At 32.4% G+C, this 24,650-nt stretch overlaps 1 protein-coding gene across 1 annotated transcript in view; it reads left to right on the top strand.

Moving 5' to 3' along the window:
- Positions 1-24,650, top strand: part of LOC146535255 (lachesin-like) — a 131,964-nt gene that overhangs the window by 86,062 nt on the left and 21,252 nt on the right. The window contains exon 3 of the mRNA XM_085191762.1: positions 11,296-11,326. The gene's annotated coding sequence lies outside the window, so the exon portion shown is untranslated. The remainder of the gene's footprint in view (positions 1-11,295; positions 11,327-24,650) is intronic.

Below are 24,650 nucleotides of genomic sequence, written 5' to 3'. Positions count from 1 at the left end.
GATTGAACTTCCTGCCCTGAACTTTTTCTTTTTGTGTAAATATTCAAATGAATGCTAAATTTGAATATTTACACAAAAAGAAAAAGTTCATGTTTAAAATATTTTATAATTCTTAATAACTTCTCTTATTTTTTAGAATATATTTATTATGTTGATAGTAGTAAGCTTGTACAGATTTTTAACCGACTTCTGTAAGAAAAGGAGGTTATCAATTCGATTGTATTTTTTTTCTAGTTTCAACTAAATCTGGAAACTATATAAATTGTAAATTTCAACGAATAATTGAGGCCAGGATAAGCGTACGTCTATAAATACGACCGTTATGGGTTCGATTCCCATTATGGGGAATAAAATGTTTAATATGAAGAGTAAGGAACGGTAGTGTCTTAATGGGGACGTAGTGTCTTAGCAGTCTAAGCCGTGTTCGGGTCGCTAGTCTGTGATAATTTACTTATTATTTTACTACCTTTATGGCTGGTGTATAAACAGTAGATACCGTTGAAAATATTTTACAGCCTCGTAAAAATGTAATATTACGATTGTAATCAAAATAAAAAAGAATAGCTTAAACCAGATTTTGGTTCAATAACATTGTACAATTTTCGTTCACTTAAAAAATGTTTCTTATAGCGTAACATAGCATCGCATTGTGTCTAAAAGGAGGAGAGTGAAGGAGTGAAAAATTAAAAATAAACCTAATTGTAATTTCCTTTTACCTATAAATGTAATTTTTTACTTACTTATCAAGAATATTTATCTACCAAGACGATGACTTCTAGCTTAACAATATAAAAAAAACTCAATAACTCAGGTACTGTGTGAACACATCGCCGAACTAAATTACCCATTTATAATATCCATCTTCGACGCCCGCATACAAATTGTTTTCCAATAATTGTTAATTTACTTACTCTAGAGGTAATGCGAGAAAAATGTACTGGAATAATTATACAGGTCTCTCATTTTTTTTATGACACTAAAATTTGGGATGAAATTATTCGGGTCAAAGCGTGAGGCTGTCGCGCTTTTTACCTCATACCATGGTAGATAGAGAGACCGTTTCCCACTATCTTCCTGTTTTCTTCCTTCCTTCTTTCTTCTGTCTATATAATAATATTTGTCATAATTTATCATAGTTTTACGATATTATACAATATACGATATTATACGTAAAATAGTCAAAAAAAAAATGTAAAAATACTTTTTAACAACAAGTAACAAAAGTTGCTTTAAGAGCGTCAAGAATAAAGCTATTTAAAATTAACTTGGAAGCTAGGAGCTCAATTTGGTAAGTAGATAACGTAGTAATATATCAAAAGAAAGGAAGTTTAGCGTCTAAAATAAGAACATAATTTATAACAGCGTCACGCTGTATCCCGCATATAGCAGGAAGAGGGAACCTAATGTGAAGATAATCTTCTTCACTTTAAGTCCAATTTTTCGAGATAGAAAATTTACACACACGTAATGTCCTATAATATAAAATATAAAAATATCAACAATATATTAAATTTATAATATTTTATATTTAGTTTAGAAAATAAACAAACTTACGATTTTCTTGTAACATTTATAACATAGACAAAGTGCCATTAAGCAGCTACATTTCATAAAAACACACACTGCCACTGTCTGGAGTTCATTCTTAAGCGTTTGCACCATTGACTTTAGAGCCCTTTCTTTGCCGTTTAAAATATAGTTTATTTTAACTTTAATATTCTTTTATTCTTCAACTATTTATTCTACATAGTAGTTTTACATCGAGTGCTTCGCTTGAATAAACTACGAAACTTCGTGCAAAAGATATTTTGTATTCGATGTTTATTTTATTTCAAATAAAAAAAAAACAGAGACATCATCAGGCGACATTTAGGACCTAACGTCGAGATGGTAATAAGTAAATTGCTGATGTTTAAAACAAATTACCTTGCTTAACTCTATAACCTGAATTCCACTGCGAAAGGGAAATGATCGGGTAATATTTAGAACAGACTTCTTTTAATTATAATAGGTTTACATTCCCAGCAAATCTAAAATACACAACAAAGAGTTGTTTATATTATAATTGCTTCTCTAGAACTAAGCGAATTCATTTCAACTCTTCTAATAGGCTTCTAAAATATTATCATTTTAAAGAGACTATATTAAAAAATAATACATAAAAAAATTAAGTATCAGGCGATTACGAACCAAATGCTTTATATTGATATAACTTTTTTATTTACGTAGTGATTGAAACAATAGTGAAAAGTAAATTTTAATCGGTTATTAAAGTTTTATCGGTTATGCAATTTTTGACATTAGCGTGCAGAAACAAACAGATGAACAAATAAAATATTAAAAAGTATCAGGACCAGAGGGTCCTCCAGATGGAGGTCACTTATGAAGAGATAGAGTTTTTAGAGTTTGAACTCTGATACTTGCATATCTATCTATATATATATAAAATCGAAAGGTCACTCACTCATCACGAAATCTCAGAAACTACATGTGCTAGGAATCTGAAATTTTGCATTGGAGTTAGTTATAGGACGTAGGTGCTCGCTAAGACGGGAATTTGCAATATTCGATTTCTAAGGGGTTGTTTTTGGGGTCGAAAGTTTGTATGAAACGTCGTTACTACAAATGCTAGGAGTCCCAAATTTTGCATAGACGTCAGTAGGACGTAGTCATGGAGACAGAAATTAATAATAACATACCTACTTCACGTGGGTGAAACCGCGAGCGGGCCGCTAGTAGTTTATATATTTTAATGCGGACATAGTGAAAGCATTTTGTTGTCGACTTTCCGCCACTTAAATGTCACAATGCAACATCAGTATTATTTTTATCTTCATCATCATCATCATCAGCCTCTCCTCGTCCACTGCAGGACATAGGCGTCTCCAATGGCACGCCTCTGAGCTCAATCTTGAGCTGATCAATCAATCTTAGTAGAACAGAAATATAAATATAGAGTGGAGATCGTATATACAGCCAGAAATTGCCCCATTTTGCCGTGATAGCTTCTAATACAGCTATAACGTGATGTATAAAAAGAACATATCGACTGGTATTTCGTAATAGCAGCAACTACATACGTGCTCAAATACATCTAAGTTTTTCGTTTATATTTTCCACTACAAAGTAAGAGTTCCACATGGGCCATGAATCATGTTTTTAATAATAATCTTATGCAAGCCAGAATCTACTCGTACATAAAAAAAAATCAGCTTCACAATGTATCCCGCACACAGCAGAGCTAACCAGATGCAGAGGCAGAGCTAACCTAATGTATTAAACATTCCGTTGCCCACTTTTCGCTGAATTCTGGAGGAATTGGTAAAAACAACAAGGCAAAGCGTGGCATTAAATTCCATCACTCAACACGCAATGCTTTGAGAATTCGGCGAAAAGTACGGAACGGAGTGCCTTAACAACAGGTTCCCAGATTCGCTCTGCCAGCACTGCCATATGCGAGTTACAGGTTGAAACTAAAAAAAAGAAATCGCACTCTACAATTTCAAAACTCTTGCTATATAGTTTGAAATAAAAAAAATATCTTACATAAATTAAGCCATAATATTATGTTACGTAAAAAGCGATGCCAGTAATTCCAATGAGAGGTTTCACATAGCTTAGCTAAATATAATAATAATCTTGAAAATGCGAAACTATTTAATATTCAGAATATTCTTATTAGAATGTTTTGAAATGCCTTAGTTGGATAGCTTAGCGCTTTACCCCAGATAGCAGGGTAGACTAGTGTCAAGACATTATATACTCTACGTTACTCCTGAAATTGAGACATCGCGTGTTGAGTGGCGGAACTCGACGCTCTAACAAGACATTAACAGAGAGGAGACATTAATTGAACCCACAACTACCGCGATTACAGTCAAACTACGAGTCGATGGTCTGAAATATCTTAGTGTATAAAGTAAGTTATAGTAATAAAGTAACTTATTTTATTACTTAGTATTTTAATGAATTTTGTTCTGTAATTATTCTGATTATTCTGATAAACATTTCTTAAACAAATTGTACTCTGTTTTAAAATTTAAAACGTTTCTGTATATAAAAGTAGCTTGTAATGCTTAAATGCCGTTAAAAGTTTATTATAAATATTTTTCTATATAAGATTTAGAGAGGATTCTCCTTTAGTCCGGTCACAGTTCGTTTTCGGTATGATCTCATAATTTTGTATAGGAAATTGGCCAGAATAATAGTACGCAAGCTCTCATTGTTTCTCATATAGGAATATTTTAACTGACAGACTGAGTTTAGAGAGAGAACAAACCTTAACTGACACTAGTGAGAAAACTCTCCAGTGAAAAGTTATCAGGCTATAGAGGAACAGTGCGACAGTGATGAGTTCAATCCCTGCTCGGGAAATTAATAATTTGCTGATATACGGGAAATTAATAATTTTCATGTCCCTACTTATATTGTAAACCTGATAAATTTGTTTGGTTGAACGCACTAAGCTTAGGAACCACCGATTAGAATTCAATAATTCCTCTTGTGTTAGATTAGATAATCCATGTATCGAGGCTATGTGCTATAATTACATCACTTTAATCGTTTTAATGTAACCCAGTGCACTGGTTAGAAGCATTTCGAAGACTTGGAACGTTCAATATGTCACACATAATATATATCAGCTTTACGCTGTATCCCGCACACAGCAGGATAGGCAGAGGGAAGGAAGGAAGGGAAGCCTCTCCGCTCTCGACACCAGAACGAAGGAATGAAAATATGAATGTAAATAAATATGTTATTTTCTCAAGGATCGAACCCACAACCGTAGCGTTACTGTATTAAAACGCGGCGTTGAAATCCGCCACTTAATGTTTTGTCACGATATCTTGAACCATCAGCTACCAAAAAAAAATCATAATTTTTACAATATAAATTCTTTTAGAATCGATTTACATATTTTAATATTTAAATTGTAAAACTTCAGTACATTAAAGACATCTTTATATTTCTCACTCCGACTCTTATATCTCGAGTGTAGTGTATTTTTGCAGGTGTTCCAAAGAAAATCGTCGATATTCACATACTTTACATAATTTAAGTAGCTCATAAAATGTCTGTCTAATGTATATATGTAGATGAGTGTGAGTTCAATTCTTTTAAGGGCATTCTTTGGTTATATTTTCAATTCATACTAATACTAGCGGACGCGCGCAGCTTCGCTTGCGTATTTAGGGGTAAATTCTAATAAACCATGAAACACGTGTTCAGTGAAATATTTTTAAGAGTCTAAATTTCAAATTTTATAAGAATCGGTGCCGATTTAATTTTTACAAACTTTCAACCCCTAGTTTACCCCTTGAGGGTTAAAATTTTTCAAAATCCCTTCTTAGTGGATGTCCAGATTACGAAAGTAAACAAATCTGTGCAAATTTCACGTTTCTACCATCAACAGTTACGGCTGTGCGTGCGTTTTACCTCAGTCAGTGAGGACAAGTCCTTTTATATATATATAGATAATAAAGCGGAAGAGTTTGTCTGTACTAAACTGAACTAGTTTATTATAATCGTAGCTGTAATACAGACTAATATATTCTACAAACAAACTAATAAACTTAACAAAACAAAGGCCATTTCAAGTGTGAGCTATATTTAACTTTTATTAACGCACCCTTTGTCAGTATGGCGCGAACATTTTTTAGCGAACTTGTTAATTTAGTACCGACGGTCGAGGCTGGGAACGTATCGAGCTTATTGATAGCCTATCTGTTCTGAAAATTAATTGCTAGGGAAAAAAAGGTATTGAATGATCATAGAAATTTATTTCCACCTTTAATTTAATATGTGTTTGTAAATCCAGGTATATTTTAAATTGGTTTCAAGGCTTATTAGGTATGGGGTTTTTTTATATATATCTAGCTTAGGTATCAGTGGGTAGGTAAAAATGATTTAATTTTTACCTTTTTAGGGTTCCGTACCTTAAAAAATTAAACCCTTATAGGACTAGTTTGTTATCTGTTAATTCATGTAAAAAAACCTTGAATTGGTGACCATAATATGTGTAAGGATAAAGATAAAAAATATATATAAAGCAGTTGACCAAGTTAGCTTCACGCTGTATCCCGCACACCGGAGGGTAGGCAGAGGGAACCTAGTGTTAAGACACTCCGTTTCCCACTTTCCACTCCACTGTCGTTGAATAGCGGAACTCAATGCCGCTCTTGACCTTGAGACCAGAGCAGGATCAATTATTTTTTTAATTTCTCGATTAGGGATCGTACCCACAACCATCGCGTTACACCCTTGTGCCGCTGTGCCGTGACGGTCTCATTTAATTTAATATAAAGCAGTTGAGTGTATAATATACAGTACTTGACGACTTCCTTTGATTTACTTTGAGCCTAGACAATTTACAATCTCGAAATTTAGTTTACATGTAATTATAATGAGAGGGATATAGGATACGTCAGTGATATGGATCTGACGAAATTGGATTCTGGCTAAATAATAATATCTTTTGTTCACTGTAGTTTCGCTTTCAAAGGAATTGTTTATGTTTAAGTTTGTTCCATAGATAAATATTAATTTATATTTTTTCCATAGATAAATATTAATTTATTTTAGATAAATATTAAGACAAGAAAAAAAGAAATACAAGTGCAATAATCTATAAAAAAATCTTTAATTCTTTTGTCTTCACATTTTGTGTGTGTTTCTTACTTTAATACTGATTGGGTATATAAAACCTGGAGTTTAAATTTTATTTTGGATTTTTAATTTGTTCTTTTGTGTGAATTTTAGCATGTACAATATAATATTTCGTTTTCTCCTGTTCCTGTACGAATATCGAGGAATTTTACTGCTCCCATACACTCTCCAAGGAACCTACATGATATATTTTAGTGTCTACGCCGCTTAGTTTGTCTGTCTCTCGGTCATTCTGTATTGGAACGGAATTGCTTCTATGTAGGTACAGCGAGTTACTTTTTCAACGCCATAATTTTCTAGCCTTTTATTTAATATCAAAATATTATATTAAATTTATTACACGTTGTAGGAATTATACCCGTTGTTAAACATCCCAACTGGGTCGCTGCCAACTAAAAAGAGAAAAACATTTGGTGCCAACTTGCAAGAATCTATGCTCAAAATGGTAATTCATCCGGACTCGTACAACATGTTCGAATAACGTGTTCAAATTAAAATTTTATAAGAATTTCATGTGGGGATAACCTAATTTCTGTTTTTAATGTTAACATTTTTTAAAGAAAACCTTTTCATTCTAAAAAAAGTTACTGTAGCGGAATTTTGGCCAAAATGGGAAATCAATAGTCCACACGGGCGAATCCGTGGTTTGGTGGATCACTTGTATTTTAATATGTAATAGTGTAAAAAAGTGAAACCTTTTTATATTTCGATTTTAATAGTCAAATGAATTGTAAACGAGATGTTTATGAGATCGTTCCCCATAAAGGAGAGTTAATTATTTTTATTATTCCACTCTAGGAGGGTTGAGTTTCGCCGCTTCATCTGGAAAGCTGAAAGCAGAGTATATTGCTATTAGTTTGTCCTTCCTTATCATGATATAGTTAAGCTGAAAATAAATATAGGTCATAAATACAAACTTGAATTTCTTCCAAATATTAAAATTATAACCGTTATGTTTGATAACTTACTGAAAATTCACTGAAAACAGTTAGTTAAATGGCGGGAGTAACGATTCGAACTATCCGTTAACGAGTCCATTGTGGGCGCAAGGATCCAGGTGCTTTAGTTGAAAACATTGAACAACTTGTGTAATAGTTGATTGACTTTTGTTCTCTTATCGGTTTCTGTAGGAATGAATATGAAATTATTATTCTTACTAAAAAGTTCTTTCGTACTAAAATTTATTATATTCTGTCTGTAATAAAATTTCGTCTTCTTGTACGTTTTCTTTAGAGTTTTTTAATTTTTATTACAACTTATCTTCCACAATCGGCGGAAAAAGCTGGGAGAGTTTAGTTTTAATGTATTTTGACAATATATATTAAACCATTGTACAGATCGTGCGGAAAATATTGTGGGAAACGGAATATTTTAACACTAAGCGTGAACCTGATAAGGATTGATATGAACAGAAATCGAACCTAGTTTGATCGTTTCATACTATTAAAAAGATCTCAATTAGAAACTCCATTAGAAACTTAATGCATGAATTAACACTATTCAAATTGTAAATTGTGTCGTCTAAGTTGAATAAGGCAGTGTGTGCGAAATAATTTAATGAATACTAACTTACTTTAGAAATCTAACATGTATGCTGTTTATTTAGCAATTTCATAAGGAGGTGAACTAAATTTGTATTGAATTTCGTCATATTTTTATGAAATTTTATTAATGAACTCTCAGTGGGAACTTATAAGTAAACGTATTTAAAGAAAATATATATATTCATCATATATGTAGACTAATTTTTAATTACTGCTTTTCCTGCATATGACACAATGTCACATTTTAAGTGTTCATGGCAATATGCCCCTGGGCCACGAGGGCCTCTCATATTGATGCCCAAAAAAATATTTCTGATCATAAAATTTTACTCCTTTAACGTATTAAATAAACTTTCATATTGAAATAAGAATAAAAAAATGAAGTAAACATTACTTTTTATCTGTTCATAAATTTCCTTATTTTGGCTTATAACAGGATTTTTATGAAGATTGTATCCAAATAACGAAAATAAGTAAAATTTGCTTTTAAATTTATAGCATCGGAGTTCTGTACGTTACAAAGGTTGGGTAATTCAGAACATATGGGCGTAATTATATGTCTCATAGTTGATAAAGTATTCTTTGTAAATGTTGCATATAAAAACGAAAAAAACTTGATAATAATGTTTTACTTTTTTATAGAAATATGATTTTATTCTATAAGCAATTAAAAACTTTTAATTGACTGAGCTATTTTTCATTTCTTCGTTCTGGTAAAAAGACAAAAAGTAGCGTTTGCATGTCATGTCAGCTTCACGCTGTATCCCGCACATAACAGGGTAAGCAGTGGGAACCTAGTGTTAAGATACTCCGTTCCCCATTCTCCGCCGAATTCTGGAGGTAATGCGTGTTCAGTGGCGGAACTGAACACCGTAGAAGTAACGTTCGCTCTGGTAAAAAAACAGAAAAGGTGACGTTGACGCCGCATAACATTTTCGAAAGTTGGTTGGTGCGTATGGAACGAAGTCTTCTAACTTCAGGTTCCCTACGCCTACCTTGCCATATGCAGCATAATTATAAAACTTGTAGTCCATATGGGCGAAGCCACGAGCGGAGCACTAGTATATATATTTACTTAGAATAAAATACAAATTAGTATATAAAGAGACCTGAAAGAATACATTCCGTTACTGTTATTATCACATTATGTGGATTAAGTTCAACTTTGCTATTACGTTTCTATACAAAGCACAAAGTAAAAACTTTATTCAATGGACATTCAAAAGTTTTTACAAAAAACTTGTTCTAGTTCGTTATACAATATTTTTTTCTTTTAAATATTTCTTATAAATATGATATATGTGCAAATTATTTATTTATATGTTATTTTGTTGTAGTTCTAGAAATTAGTTAATTTTCTGTGCATATATAATGACTATGGTTTGTCCCTATAAATACCATTACTTCTTAGGGTTACATACCGAAAGGGTAAAATGGGACGACATTAATGAGAGTCTGTTGTCTGTCTGTCCGTTTGTCATCAGGCCCTATCTCATGAAACGTAATAGTTACACAGTTGAAATTTTCATAGATGATGCACTTATGTTAACAAATACTAAAAAACAGAATAATATATTTTTTTTATAATAATGATATGAAACCTCGCGCATGAGTCCGATTCCCATCTAAGTTCCCTGTGACGACTGTGCTATATAGTGAAAAATGCGAATCTCCTTTTAATTGTTTTACGGCAAAAGAGCGTAACTTTTAAATTATTTTTCATTTGAACTGTCGCAAGCGTAATTAGTGTGACATAGTATAGTTTAGATATAATTCTTGGCACTTGTGTGTTTTCTTCTTGGCTTGCTCTTTATTTTTAGTAATTTATATTATTTTTATTTATGAGGGCATTCGTTGTGGCATAGCGGCATCGTGTCACTGTAAACGTGGGGGTTGTGGGTTCGATTCCTACTCGGGAGAATGAATTAGTTTCATTTTCCTCGCTCTGGTAACAAGATAAAGCGCGGTGTTGAATTCTGTCAGCTAATATATTTAATTTTTTTAGATTCAGTGTATTCTGGTCGTGACAGGGTAGGCTTTATATAGATTCAAGACATTTCGCTTCCCATTTTTAGGATTTTTTTTCTAATTATTATTGTTATTTGATCTCAAATAAAATAATTTTTCGTAAAATCAATTTTCTATAATGAAGCCTTGAAGGTCAGTGGGCAACAAAGTCATGAGTATAAAAGTTGAAGTGACGTGGAATTACATTTTCCCTTTTAGCCTTTGAACTGTGAAAATAAATATAATGTAATATTACTGTAGTATGATTATTTAGTGTTAACAAATACTCTTACATATCTAATGGTTGGCGTTAAGCTCCGTCACTCAACACACAATATCTAGTATTCGAATGGAAAGTGGAGCGGTTTACTTCCTCAAGTGAGAATCGAACTCATGACCATCACATCTACAGTCGTAAGCTGTCACTGTGCGCCAATCATAATTTGATATTTCTAAATGAAATGTACATTTAGCTCTTGGCAAAGATTCATATCTGTAGGTGCACACATATATCTATTATAATTCCAGTTTTAAAAGCTTCTATACTTTCATATACCCTCGGGACTGAGATATCCACATCGTCATTTCGTAGATACACTGTTTAGGGGGAAAGATATTGTTTTTTTTTTAATACTCATATGCTAATAACAGATTTTAAAATTATTGTTTTTATTTTTAAACGTCTTACTTTAAAGACGACGGCTGTGAATTCGATTTTCAGTTTAATTAATTATTTACATTCCCTTGCCTTGGTAACAAAATAAAGCTTGGCGTTGAGTTCTGCCACTCAACAGAAATGTCTCAAAAACTAAACGCAGTGTTTTGACACTGTCTCATCTGTATACCCTGTTACATTCAGGATACAGCGTGAAGCTAAACATAAATATTGTGAGCGAAGCGAATAAGAGGCGAATACACAGAAAGATATAGTAAAAAATAGAACTGCCAATTGCGATATAATAATCGTTTCTTGCATTTATATAACTGGCTTAATTCTCTAATTAACAATTACACTAATGTTGTACTTAGCTCTACGCTTGCTAATAACGTACTAAAGTTGGAAAATATTTTTTTACAGATTAAAATTGAAAAAAGATTTCCTACGAAAGGTGAGTTGCTCTTTAATTATTTTATTTTAGTTTAATAACTTAGTTAGGCCTGTCGTGTGATTACAACAGCGATATGTTGTAGGTTCGATTCCCACAAAACGCACTCTAGGAAATTAAATATTTAAGGCCACTAGTGCAGGGGCACAAAGTGTGCCTGTAAACACGACTGATTGTGGGTTCGATCCCCACTCGAGTTGTGGCGGTCGAATATTTATTTACATTTCTATTTTCATTTCATCGCTCTGGTGTCGAGGCAAAAGCGCGGCGTTAAGTTCCGTCACTCAACACTCAATACCTCCGATATTTGGCGGAAAGTGGAGAACTGAGTGTCTAAACACTAGGTTCCCTCTGCCTACCATGCTGTGTGAGGGGTACAGTGCGAAACTAATTTGATGTTTTACTCTTTAAATATCTAATTTCCTCAAATTGAAAGGCGGAAACAGCAGTGTCTGAAGGGGAACGGAGTGTCTTAACAATAGGTTCTCAGGTTCCCTCTGCCTACCCTGTTGTATGCGGAATATAGCGTGAAGCAAAAAATAAACTTAGTTTCATGTCATCGTGGTGCGCTGGAATAAAATCTGACTGTAAGCGAGGTATTTATGGATTCGATCCCAACTGACAGAATTGAGGCAAGGAATACAGAGGACTGTCTTAACACTAGATTCTCTTTGCCTACTTTGCTATAAAATATGCAAGTGAACTGCTCTTTTCGACAATGATTTTTTTTTGTGATATAATTGTACCTAACTCCGCCGATATAACAATATGTTGCGTATATTTCAGAAACATTATGAAGAGTTTTCCTTGGTAAAGGAATAAAATATATGCGAGACATTTTAATATTCTCCTCTTGTAAATGTAGTCATTAATTTTTTACCGTACCATTTGAATTGGCGTGATGATGCTTGGTTCGAGTAGGAATCGAACCCACATTCTGTCAGGTTTACAATCGCATGCTTGTGCTCTTAGGCTACGACTGGCCTCAAAGTCACTAAGTAATGAAACAACTGTATACAACCTATAGATACGTAATTTGTCTGAAGTGCTGGGTATTCATATTTCTTTCAATTTTATTTTAAATTAAAATTAAATATTTATCAAAAATACTTTTTATAAACAAGCTTTTATTCAAAAGGTAAAATAATATTTTTGTACAATGGTTTTCCTTTAAAAAAATTAAATTCACTGTTTTTATATGTACTAAAAGCGTTTGCAAAACACCATTGGAGGTTTAAATTTTAAATACCTATATTTATTTCTATCATTTTAAAGGAAGTATTATTATAATTTATCACGAAATTCAATTTCGTTATATGTTACAAATAGTAGAGGTATATCGTTTTAACCTTTTATACGATGACAGCTTGGTAACCAAGCTGTCATCGTATAAAAGGATAAAATACAGTTTCATGTCATCTCTTCCGCTTTATATTGAATAGATTAAAAATAAATTTCAATGTAATTTTACTGTTTAGAAAACAATTATTTTTTAGGTTCACAAAGAAAAAACTTATTGTTCCCATTAAAACACCCGTTCCGTTCCTCATTTTTGGCCGAATTCTGTATTCTAGCGTGTTCACTGACGAAATGCAACGCTGCTCTTAACCTCATTACCAGAGCAGAGCAACTAAATTAAAATATGAAATAATTCATTCCCCCGAGTGGGAATCGAACCCACAACCGTCGCGTTTACAGTCACAATTTGTGTCACACTGCGATGGCCTCTACGTTTGTACTAGTCAACTGGTTGGGGGTTCAATGTCCACATGGGAAATGATAACACTCAAATTATTTTCATTTACTTCCCATGCAATATCTCTATATCCGGTGTATTCCGCATATGAAGAATTGCGGAATCTACCGCTCTCTCATACCACAAAAAAGAGAAACGAAAATAATTTAGAGAGATTTAACCATCTCAGAGGTCGTCACAGCTAAATAGCATAAGCGTGTGATTGTAGACTTGACGGATGTGGGTTGGATTCCTACTCGAGGGAATGAAACAATATTATTTTAATTTTCTCTTTGTGGTAACGAGGCATAGCACGGGATTGAATTCCGCCTCTCATCATGCAACTCTCCTAATCGATGGCAAGTGGAGAACAGAGTGTCCTAGGACTAGGTTTCCTGTTCATGCGATACTGCATGAAGCTGAAAAAAATCTATAATGAAGTCTCTCTTGATAAGTAGACTATCCAGCACCAATATATTGTTTCAATTTAAACCAACACTTGCTGAAATTAGAGCATCCCTTCTATACATATATAACTATTGTATAAATTTATATTTACGGTAAATATAAATTAACTTAGTAACAAAATTTCCAAATCCTGTACTTGGACGTAGGAGGATAGTTCCAGACAGAGGGTCGTCGTGACCCAAATGTTATGTTCTTTGATAAATTTATTTAGAACATTTTCTACGAAATCGTATAAACTGTCCATTAAAGTCAGTCAACGTTTATAATTTACTTTTACTATAATATTATGAGAAGTTTTTAAAAGTATAATTATTATATAATTAAGTTCGCTTATCGTTTATTTAGCAAAATTTTAGTAATGTAATTTGCCTTAATATACTTAAAAGAACTTAGTTTCTTAGAAAAATGAGAATCTAAGAAAATTATGGATAGTCAGTAGACTATTGTATGTAGTGTAGTAATTTGTATGTGTTTGTGAGCTCAGTTTCAGAGTACTAAAACTGAGCTCACAAACACATACAAATTAATGCATACATTACATACACACAAATTAATACATATATTATATAATTACACACAGTTTCTCATTGGTCACGTAGACGTCACAACAAAAAATGTAACAAATATTATTAAAATTAATCGTTTCGATCAACGACAAAAAATAATTATTTATTTATTATTTGTTATATTTATTTCCTGACGCAAATTTTTATTTTTGATCACCTTATTTGTTATGTTTTTGTAAGTTCAGTTTTAGAGTCGATAATCTATATCGCCTCATAAATAGATATAAGATAAGAAAATAGTCAGATACGCCAAGTTTTGGGTCAAAAAAATCTAATACAATATAATAATTTAAATATTTTCATTGGTCTCGAGTACGACACGACAATGGGAAGAAAATAAAATAAAAATCACAGCTCTTACAATATTACAGATATTCTATATTATATAATATTCTTTGTAGTTTTGTATAAATAAATCTTTCACACTTAATATGTTTAAGGATTTAAATTAAACATACGATAGCTTGTAAGAAACTTTCTTTGATCTATAGACGTAACACGTCCGATAGTAATCAAGATTTAATCTTCTTTCTTAAAGCTAAAAGTTGATAAAGTTTTGAGATCTAGGATAACTTTGCTATTCCAACTTGGTACTGAGTTAAAATTTATTCTGTGAGTGGAATTTCTTTGCTCTTTTAGATATTTTTTTATTTATTATAGTTATTTTTAACTGGGCCCTAATTTACTCCCTCCTTTGGGAATTAAACTTACAACCGTCGCGCTTACAGCCAGACGGTAGAGTGACTGTGTAAATTTAAACGTATACAAATATTTAGATCCTATTGGTATGTTACTATTGAAATAATATTGTACTTCGTTACTCTGATATTGCATTCGGCTAATATTACAGGATAAATTTGGGATTTCATGCATAATTTAGCAGTAACTAACGGCCGTTTAGTTGGAAATCAAAATAATTTCAACCCATGCTGGGACTAATACAATAATGATTGAATTTAATTTCGATATACAAGTTGAGATTACAAACAAATATACATACATATAAAGTATAGTATATACTTTTAACATAGACGAAAATTCGATTTTAAAAAAGAAATGAAACAGGAGTTGAAAAAATTACATTTGCATTTAAATGTTTCACACTGATTCCCAAGACTTACTACCAAAATCTAAATAATTCTTAAGTTTGAAAAAAAAAACAAAATTTTCACACCGTATATCGCATAAAACATGACAGGGGGACCTTGGTGTCAAGAAACTTCTTTTCAGGCTTCCCGACGAATTACAGAGACATAGCCTGTTGAGTGAAGGAACTCAAGTCCAAGGCTATAGTAATTTTGTTACCAGATCTCCCTGCTCCTCCCGGAGGAACGTGTTAAGAGGTTGAAGATAGTGGACGATGTAAAAGGGGTAATGTAGAAATATAAATATAGAGACGCTTTAGATAAAGCGTCAAATTTAAAAAATATAAATTCCTACATGGTAATATTAATAAAAAGATACTACAAAATAACAATAGCAGAAAAACAATATATTTGAACCACGTGAACGTTTTGAAAATATTTTTATTCAGTAAGAGCCAACGAAAATCTGTCAACAAGAGATTTATAATCCATCAATCAGTTTCCATGGAGCAAAAAATTGGAGCACTCGTGGACGTGAAATATATGCCATTCACATTTTTCTCATTCGATTCGCATAATATATTAGCTCATTTGTTATGTGTAAGTGATATTTTAAATCACACCAAAATATGAGAAAACGAATGGAGGGAAGAGAAAATGTAATGTCAAGACACTCCGTTCTTTCCTTTCCGCGTAGATTCGATACATTGCGTATTGAGTATCGGAAGTTAACACCGCAATTTGTTTTATCAGAGCGGAAAAATGAAAATAATATTAAATATATCAATTCCTCGCGTGAGAATCGAACCCATGACGTTATCCCACGATAGATCCAATAAGGTTATACAAATAAGTCATCAATAACCATATTTCAATAAATATTAAATTATTTTATACGATGGAAAAATAATAACATCTATTTGTCCAAAGGTATAATTGAATGTCATCTTCCGTCATGTTTGTGAAAAATTAATGTGGTCTGGTGTTAGCGTTAGTGACACGTCGTTATTGCTGCTGGGTTGTATGTCATATTCATATATATATTGGATGATATTTGTTTGGTTTTTACTTAAGTTTACTATTTCTAAGTGTTTTATTTTTATATAGCTTCACGCTCTATCCCGCACATAGAAGCAGCAGACGAAGTCTAAGGAACCTTGGGTTAAAACTCTCTGCTCTCATTAGGACATTTTAGTTTCAGTTTTTGCCGAATTGTCGAGGCACTGCGTGTTGAGTGGCGGAATTCAACGTCTCGTTTCGCTTCATTCTAGTAACGAATATATAAAATATTTAATTTTTATTCTCCTGAGCGGGAATCAAACCCACAATCGTTGCACAGTTTAAAGTCGGACGCTTGTGCGCCACTACGGATTTAGTGTGTTAGTATTGCTTGTGGATTATGTAAACAGATTATACATACATACATAGCTTCACGCTTTATCCCTGCGGGATAGTCAGAGAAAACGGAGCGCCAAACGATACGAACAGTATAACAATTAATTAATGGTTGATTTTTTGTTACCGTTGTTTTTGTTACCGTTACTGTTATTTTTTGTTACATTCATTAATGGAGATTTTTTGTTACTGTTACTGTTATTTCTCGTTACATTAATTAATGGAGATTTTTTGTTATCTTATCTACAGTAAAAAAAATACTTAAAAATTGCATTATAAGTACTACTACTATTATACTTACTTATTTATTTGAGTTCCCTAAATTTATTCCAAGATCGAGCTTTCACACAATATATTTGGGGAACACAATGTGAATTTTTATTTTTCTCGTGTTTGCTTTTGAAAAGTTGGCTGTTTGGTACGTGTCTCTAGATCAGTGTTTCTTACATCTATATCTATATAATATTTCTACAACTTAAACATTAATAATACTGTTAATACTTAGAGAGGTAAAAACAATATTATTAGTTAAATTGTATATTATATAATAATAGTATATCATTCAAATTCCTACAATAATATATTCGTATATTGGTTTTTATACTGACGTAATCGTAACGAAATTTTCAAATGAAAAATACAAAAAATTTCCCTTGTTATATAATCCAGTCCAGAATATTTCCACTATAATTAATAAAAAAAGAAAAAAGATTTTTGGCGCACAGTAATCTACATATACATAATTAAGCACATAATACGAAAATATATCGAATTCAATATTCTTTCCTCTAGAAATCGAATTCACAACCACTGCCCTTTCTCTCTTAGGTATAAAATGATGATTTCAATCGATATTTTCCATTTATATATAGACCTTATTATACCCTTAAGATTTAAAAGCGCTATAAACGATTCCCGCAGTATTGTTGTCATTTAACCAAAGTGACTATAAAATGGGAATGCATAAACCTTAACCTCGACCTTGCTGTGAATTATTTCCTTTTCTCATTCAAGAGAGTAACTTAAACTGTTTTGTCAACTTGTATTGCCAAAGCCAATATTTAGTGAGGTTTCTTTTATTGTTAGGTTAAATAATATAAATTTCATATAATTTATATATTTTTTATCTTCACGTTATATTCCATACATTATACGGCAGTCAGGGGGAAGGTTCCCTAAAGGTGCTCTATTAAAATACTTCCATTCCACCACAGTCCGCTAAATTTACCGAGTTAAATGGCGGAACCCAACACCGCGCTTTTAAGCTTTTAAGGTACAGCATAAAATAAAAAAATATATATTACTGAAATATAGTTTTAATATAACCATAACAAGTGTTTATACTAAACTAAATAACTAACTTAATTTACTTGCTTTCATTATAGTTCTAGACTTTGTTCAGCTAAGTGGATTCTGGATAACCGAAAGCAATCAACAATTTAGTTATTAGCGAACTAAGCGATAATTACAATATAAATTACAGCTATCTTGCTAATATTGTAAACGTTAATATTATGTTTACTTTGATATTTGTTTTTTTTCTTATTTTTAAGGTTCCGTCACTCAAAAGGAAAAAACGGAACCTTAATAGTCATTTTATTTAGTGTCTTATTGTCTGTCTAATCTTGACAGACGTACAGGCACGTCTGTCAAGATTATTTATATTCATATAAATATTCAGATCTACAGTTCCTTGAAGTATAGAAAAAATCGTGATATTCCTATAAAATCTCAAAATAATTTGTTTGTGATTTTAATATCGTATAAATTTAAACACATTTCAATATAAACAAGGCCAATTTATTTCGTCGTTACTACAATTTACATAAGATATCTAACGAATAAAATTATATAGATATATATATTTTTTGTTTGTTGTGTATTTTTTAAAAATATTTTTCATATATCTCTAGGTTTAAATCAAAATGGCATAGTGGGCACTGGTGTTATATGGGCTGGTGGGTGGCGGCCTTGTGTTTTTCCGTAAAAAGTGGAATAATTTTCGTAAATTAGCATAATAATTTTCAAATTCTGTCACTAATCGAGGAATAAATTAATAATCTTATTTATTGACTAGAAAGAAGAAAGAGACTACATATTTTTATTCAAATACTAAACTTTTCTAAGAACATTTACATAAGAATTCAAGATAAAATACCAGTATTTACTTGGCATGACAATTGTATACGTATAATTTTACGTGCCCGTCTGAACTTTGCTTTTGCTCAGCGAATGCTCTATTCACTTTGATAGCGAGCTTTTCACGTTTCCTTCAGAACGAGCGCCTTAATTTCACACCCGCCGAGTTGTTTTAAGTCCTATCCTCGAGTATTTACATTTTAACGTAAGGTTTATTTTATTTACATACATTTTCATATAATTAATGACATGTTTTATTAGTTTAAGTTTCTATAGAAAATGGTTTTTGCAACTTGTGAGAAATCTATCTTTAAATTCTACAATAACAGCGACGAAAGTGGGTTTTATTTTAAAATTTTAACAATAATGGTATTGTAGAACCGTTATGTAATAGATTAAAAGGAATAGTTGTAGATTTAAACCCTATTTAGGGGAATTTTCTCCATAAAAAACAGAGACCACACAAAGAAGTTGTTATCTAGACTCTCCTTTCACTGCCTTCCGCTCTAACTCGGCGTCAGGCAATTATTAGCATCAAAAACGAAGCATAAAAAGAACCAGTCATAAAAAGGAAATGACAACAAAGTTTTTCTCTAAGAGTTCCGTTTTTTCTTTTGGGGTACCCAAAAATAAGTAGTATACACATTAAAGGAACATAGACTTGTATAATACCGGACTATTATACACTGTTGTTAGAACACTAATGAAGTTGGAAACAAAAGATGCATGAGAATGCATGGGTTGGCAAAGGCAGTATATATACTATAATAAATAAGTTCACAAGAGAATATAATACCTCTAAAGCAGATGAGCTTTTGATACCATCGTGACACAGTAGCAGAGCGTATGACTGGAAACTTAAAGATTATGGGTTCAGATATTTCCATTTCTTTGTTCCGGTGTCGAGGCAAGTGCAGCTTTGAGTTCCGCCACTCAATTCGCAATGCCTTTAGAATTCGGTGAAAAATCTGAGTGTCTCAACACTAGGTTTCTAGTTTCTCTCTGCCTGACTTGCCATGTGCGGAATACATCGGGAAGCTATTCGTACCGTTGAACTAAGACTTTTCAACTACCTGTATATAAACAAAAGCAACACATAGTATATTCCTATGAAGGGGAATAATTAAAACAACGTTTCTGCTCGCTATTGTTGTAGAAGTGTAGTAGTTACGGTTACTTAACAATAAACTTTATGTATAAGAGAATGCTTAAGCTAAGGTAATGTTATGTTCTAACTTCTAATTTCATACCGTGATGGCGCAGATGATAGGTGCTTCATTAAAATGCGTCTATTCTCACATCTATTTTTTCTTTAATTCAGATCTATCCCCATATCAAAAAATGATTGTTTTTTTAATAATTTGTATTGAATAAGTATAATGTTTTGTAGATTTTGTATGCATGTGTATATGCGTGCCAATTTCTTACCCACTCCATTTCAGTATATCCCTATATCCAAATGGATATACGGTTTTTGACATGTGTGGTTTGACATAGTAAGTGGAGGGGCGGCTTAACTTTAGATTCCCAGGTTCCCACTGCCTACCCTATGTGCATGATACGACCACAACAGAAATAAACAATGTGGAAAACAGAATGTTTTAACGTTAAGTGCACTGCCTACCTTCCTATTTGTGGGGAAAAACGTGAAACTAAAAAAAAAGGATACGCGCTTACATTACTCACTAACTTGCTCTATCAATCTAGATTGAAAATGACTATTATTGTAGCTCAACTTGTTATCGAATCCACGACCATCGCGTTAAGCCGATAAAGATTTTAAAAACTCTACTACTGTACAGCTGTATACAAATATATTTGTAATTTTTCGCCACGTTTTCCATCCATTTCATATGAAGTAATTTGGTCGCCGTAATCTAATAAATGTGTTATCGTTAATGCACATTAGCTTGATTAATCTCACCTAATATATTACTTCAGAAACTCTGTATGAGGATAATCAACGTTTCTCCATATATGTGAATATATGTATATAAACAGTATGGGAACAGAGTAAAATTACTCTGTCTGATTGATTAATGCGATGATTGTGGGTTCGATTCCTACAAAAGGGGAATAAATTTAATTTTCCCGGCTCTTGTAACATAAATTTCGATCTTGTAATATGCCTCACATCATTTGGCATCATAAAAAATAATACAATAACGATTCTATCAATTCATAGGTCGTATTGTAACCCCATTGTAACAATATGCACCTTACATAAGATGCAAATAAAAAATAATTATATAATTAACTAGCGGCCCGCTCGCGGTTTCACCCGCGTGAACTATGTTATTATTAATTTCTGTCTCCATGACTACGTCTTAGTGACGTCTATGCCAAATTGAGACTCCTAGCATCTATAGTAACGAAGTTTCATACAAACTTTCGACCCTAAAAACAACCCCTTAAAAATCGAATATTGCAAATTCCCGTCTTAGCGAGCACCTACCATAAGTAACGCCTATACAAAATTTGAGATTCCTAGCACTTGTAGTTTCTGAGATTTCGTGATGAGTGAGTGACCTTTCGATTTTATATATATAGATTATACATGGTAAATACACATAATTAACATGATTAATTATGAATAATAAAATTTTACAAACTCTTTCGTTTTGTTATATTATTAGTATAGGTATAACGATATTTTTTATATTTTATTATATTATTGGATTTTTACTCCAAATTCATACTTTTAGTCATCAAATTCCCGTACATAATTTGTTAGCATTTCAAATGTGAATATTTATCTACCAGAAGCAAAAATAAATACATATTTACATGATGAAGGCAGGTGGTTAGACAAATTAAAGAGCACATCGTTTTGATGCTTATAAAATATATTTTTTCCTACCACTCTTAATATAAACCTAATTATTAAACTCACTTTGTTGAGTCCGTCTTGGCATAGTGGCGTTAGACTGTAAGCCGCGGCGGTCATGGGATCGATTCCCACTCAGGAAAATTAATTATTAATTCCATTTTCTTTATTTATAAGGCAAAGCACTGCGTTGAGTTCAACCACTCAACTCGTAAAGTCTCGAAAGGTTCCCTCTTCCTACCTTACGTGCGAAATCGTGAACGTCAAGCCTAAAAGGTCACTTGTACAGTCCTTCCGTTACAGATGCCTACTTTGCATCTAAATTCGTCCAACCCTAATATAATATAACCACGTGTAGAAATTACTTAGTTAATAAGTGTTATTAAAGAAGTCAGCGAATGTAACTCGAGGGACAGATAACGAATAATGTATTTGGCTTTGGTACAGTCGAAGCTACGCATTGCGGCAGTATGCGGACACATGAACGTTTTACATGGTTTTGTACGAAATAACGGAAATTCTTATGCGAGACGCATGAGAATTGGCTATGGGGAATATACTCGTATACAAGTTTTTATTTTTAACTTCACACTGCATCTCGTATATAGCAGGGTAGGCAGAGGGAACCTGGGAACTGTTTCGCTCCCTACTTTCCGCCGAATTCTGGAGGTATTACGTGTTGAGTGGCGGAGCTCAACGCTTTGCCTCGACACCAGAGCGAAGAAATGAAAATACTGTCAAATAAAAATTGTCTGCCATGGCAGGAAACTAAAATTTTTTTTTTCATCAGCCTATCGCCGTCCACTGCTGAACCTAGGCCTCCCTCATCAAGCGCCAACCATCCCGGTCTTGGGCTTAAAAATAATTAGAATAGAATAATATTCAAAATAACATTTAGACTTATTATGATATTGCAGCGAAGTAAAGCTGTGCGTGATAATAAATAAAATCTGAACCCGGGAGGTTCTCCAAGTACAGTTAGTATTTTTTATTTCAAAGAATAATTTTTCAATGTTCATTTTTACATGGCAGGAAAATAAAAATAATTTAAACATAGTTCTTCCTCCAACTGGGAATTGAATCCGCAATAATAATATTTATAAGGGTAAAATGGGACGTTATTTCTAGTAACACTCCGTTGTCCGTCCGTCCGTCTGTCACCACGCTCTATCTCGTGAATTGTATAATGGAGTTGAAATTTTTACAGATTAAAAATTTCTGTTGCCGCTATAACAATGTATACTAAAAAACAAAATAAAATTAATATTTAAGAGGATTCCCATACAATAAATACATTTTTTTCTATAGATAATGGTACGGAACCATTCTTTTTCGATTCCGATTCGTATTTGGCCGGTTTTTTTATATTATATCACAGCACAATCTATCTATTTAATACATTATTATTACATTTACATAATCTGTAGTTAAAATCTTCGTTGCCATAAACCCAAGCTAGCTTTCCGCTATAAATTAAGCTCGCAGCTTTAGCTTAGCGCTTAAGTAGCTTAAGACAGCTTTGCTAAGAAAACATTCTTAATATGCTCCTCATGTGCATAGCATAAAATATATTTGTCACTTATGGAGTAGGTATATAAACTTAAAAATACTGCACAGTAATTGTTTTTTTTTTATTTCATTGTAATCTATTTTGAATTCATTATTTCTTTCAATTCAGTAATAGAAATGCTCATTGAATTACAAATACTTCATTGCTTTTAATGTAAGTGCATGATGTTATAATATTAACATTTATACGATGGTACATGAAAAAATCGTCAAAATGATGAAATTCTCTTATGAAACTCTTACTTTATGGATATCGGATACACTTAAAAACCTTCATATTTTTAAATATAGAAGCTTAAATCCAAATTTTCTCAATGTCACAGAGTACATAAGCGAAGATTTTATTTACTGCTAGCTGTTGTCCTGTGTTTTTCAACAGAAACACCTGCACCAGATGTAGTATATTCTTTATTACGTCTGCTATAGTGGGTAGCAATTTGAAATTATATTTTTCAGATGCTTCAAGCATAGTGCAGTTCACATCACTTCATGTTATCTATAAGATATTCTCTCATACTCATACTCAGAGGCCGTCCTGACGCAGCGGCACAAGGGTGTGCCTGTAACGCGACGGTTGTAGGTTCGATCCCCTGCATCGCCTTTGGCGTCAGTTCGTAACACTACATTTATAAATATTTAACTTTAATTTTTTAGATTGAAGCTGAAGCCATGAAAATAATTCAACAAAATACCACAAAAAAGCAATAAAAATAAATTTTAGAACAATAAATAACGGAGTAAAGTCCGTAATAAATCGGAAACGCCCCAATTCATTGCTGTTAGCGATGGAACCGAAAAAAAATCTTAAACAAACCTATTAAATTAGATTTTAATAATGATAATGAAAAATTGCAGATCGCAATACCTTGAAAATTGAGCGGAATTTGGGGAAGTGAGTGTATTAAAACTAAGGTAAAAATTGATTTTTGAAGATAAGGTAGAGTACCTTAAAATAGAGCTATCATTTTTGAACAAATAATTATTTTGATAATATATTTTGCTGCTTCGAACAAATAATATTAATATTAATAAATACATGTATGATGTGAAATTAAAATTAATTGCATTAATTACCTATATTATACTAAAACATAAACGGCTCTACCTCTCCAGATTAAAAAAAATCAAATAGAGAGCCTATGTCTGTTTCAAAATATTTTCTTAAATTTATTATTCAATTTATTGTAAAGCTTTGAGATAATAGAATATTTTCATATAAAACAGACATCGACTTCGTTACTGATGAAATAAAAACCATTTATTTCAATTAACAGGCATTAAGTTAATGAAAATAATTTACAATGGTTAAAAAGTGATTTAACTTCATTATAAAAATATTAAGACCAGTCGTGGTCGTGTGACTGTACACCCGACTGGTTTGGGGTTCGATCCCTACTTGAGGAAATGAAATATTTATGTAATTTATATTTTTATTACTTGGGAACCGAGTGTTTTACCACTAGGTTCCCTGTGCCTACCCTGCTGCATGCGGGATAGAGCGTGAAGCTGCTTTTCATCGTTCTGGTGTCGAGACAAAGCGCGG

This window comes from Heliconius melpomene, chromosome 10, assembly GCF_056956725.1.
Source record: "Heliconius melpomene rosina isolate 202511_hmr_F chromosome 10, ASM5695672v1, whole genome shotgun sequence".
NCBI lineage: Eukaryota > Metazoa > Arthropoda > Insecta > Lepidoptera > Nymphalidae > Heliconius > Heliconius melpomene.
Note: the sequence above shows the minus strand (reverse complement) of the source record. Positions and strands in the feature narration are given on the sequence as shown.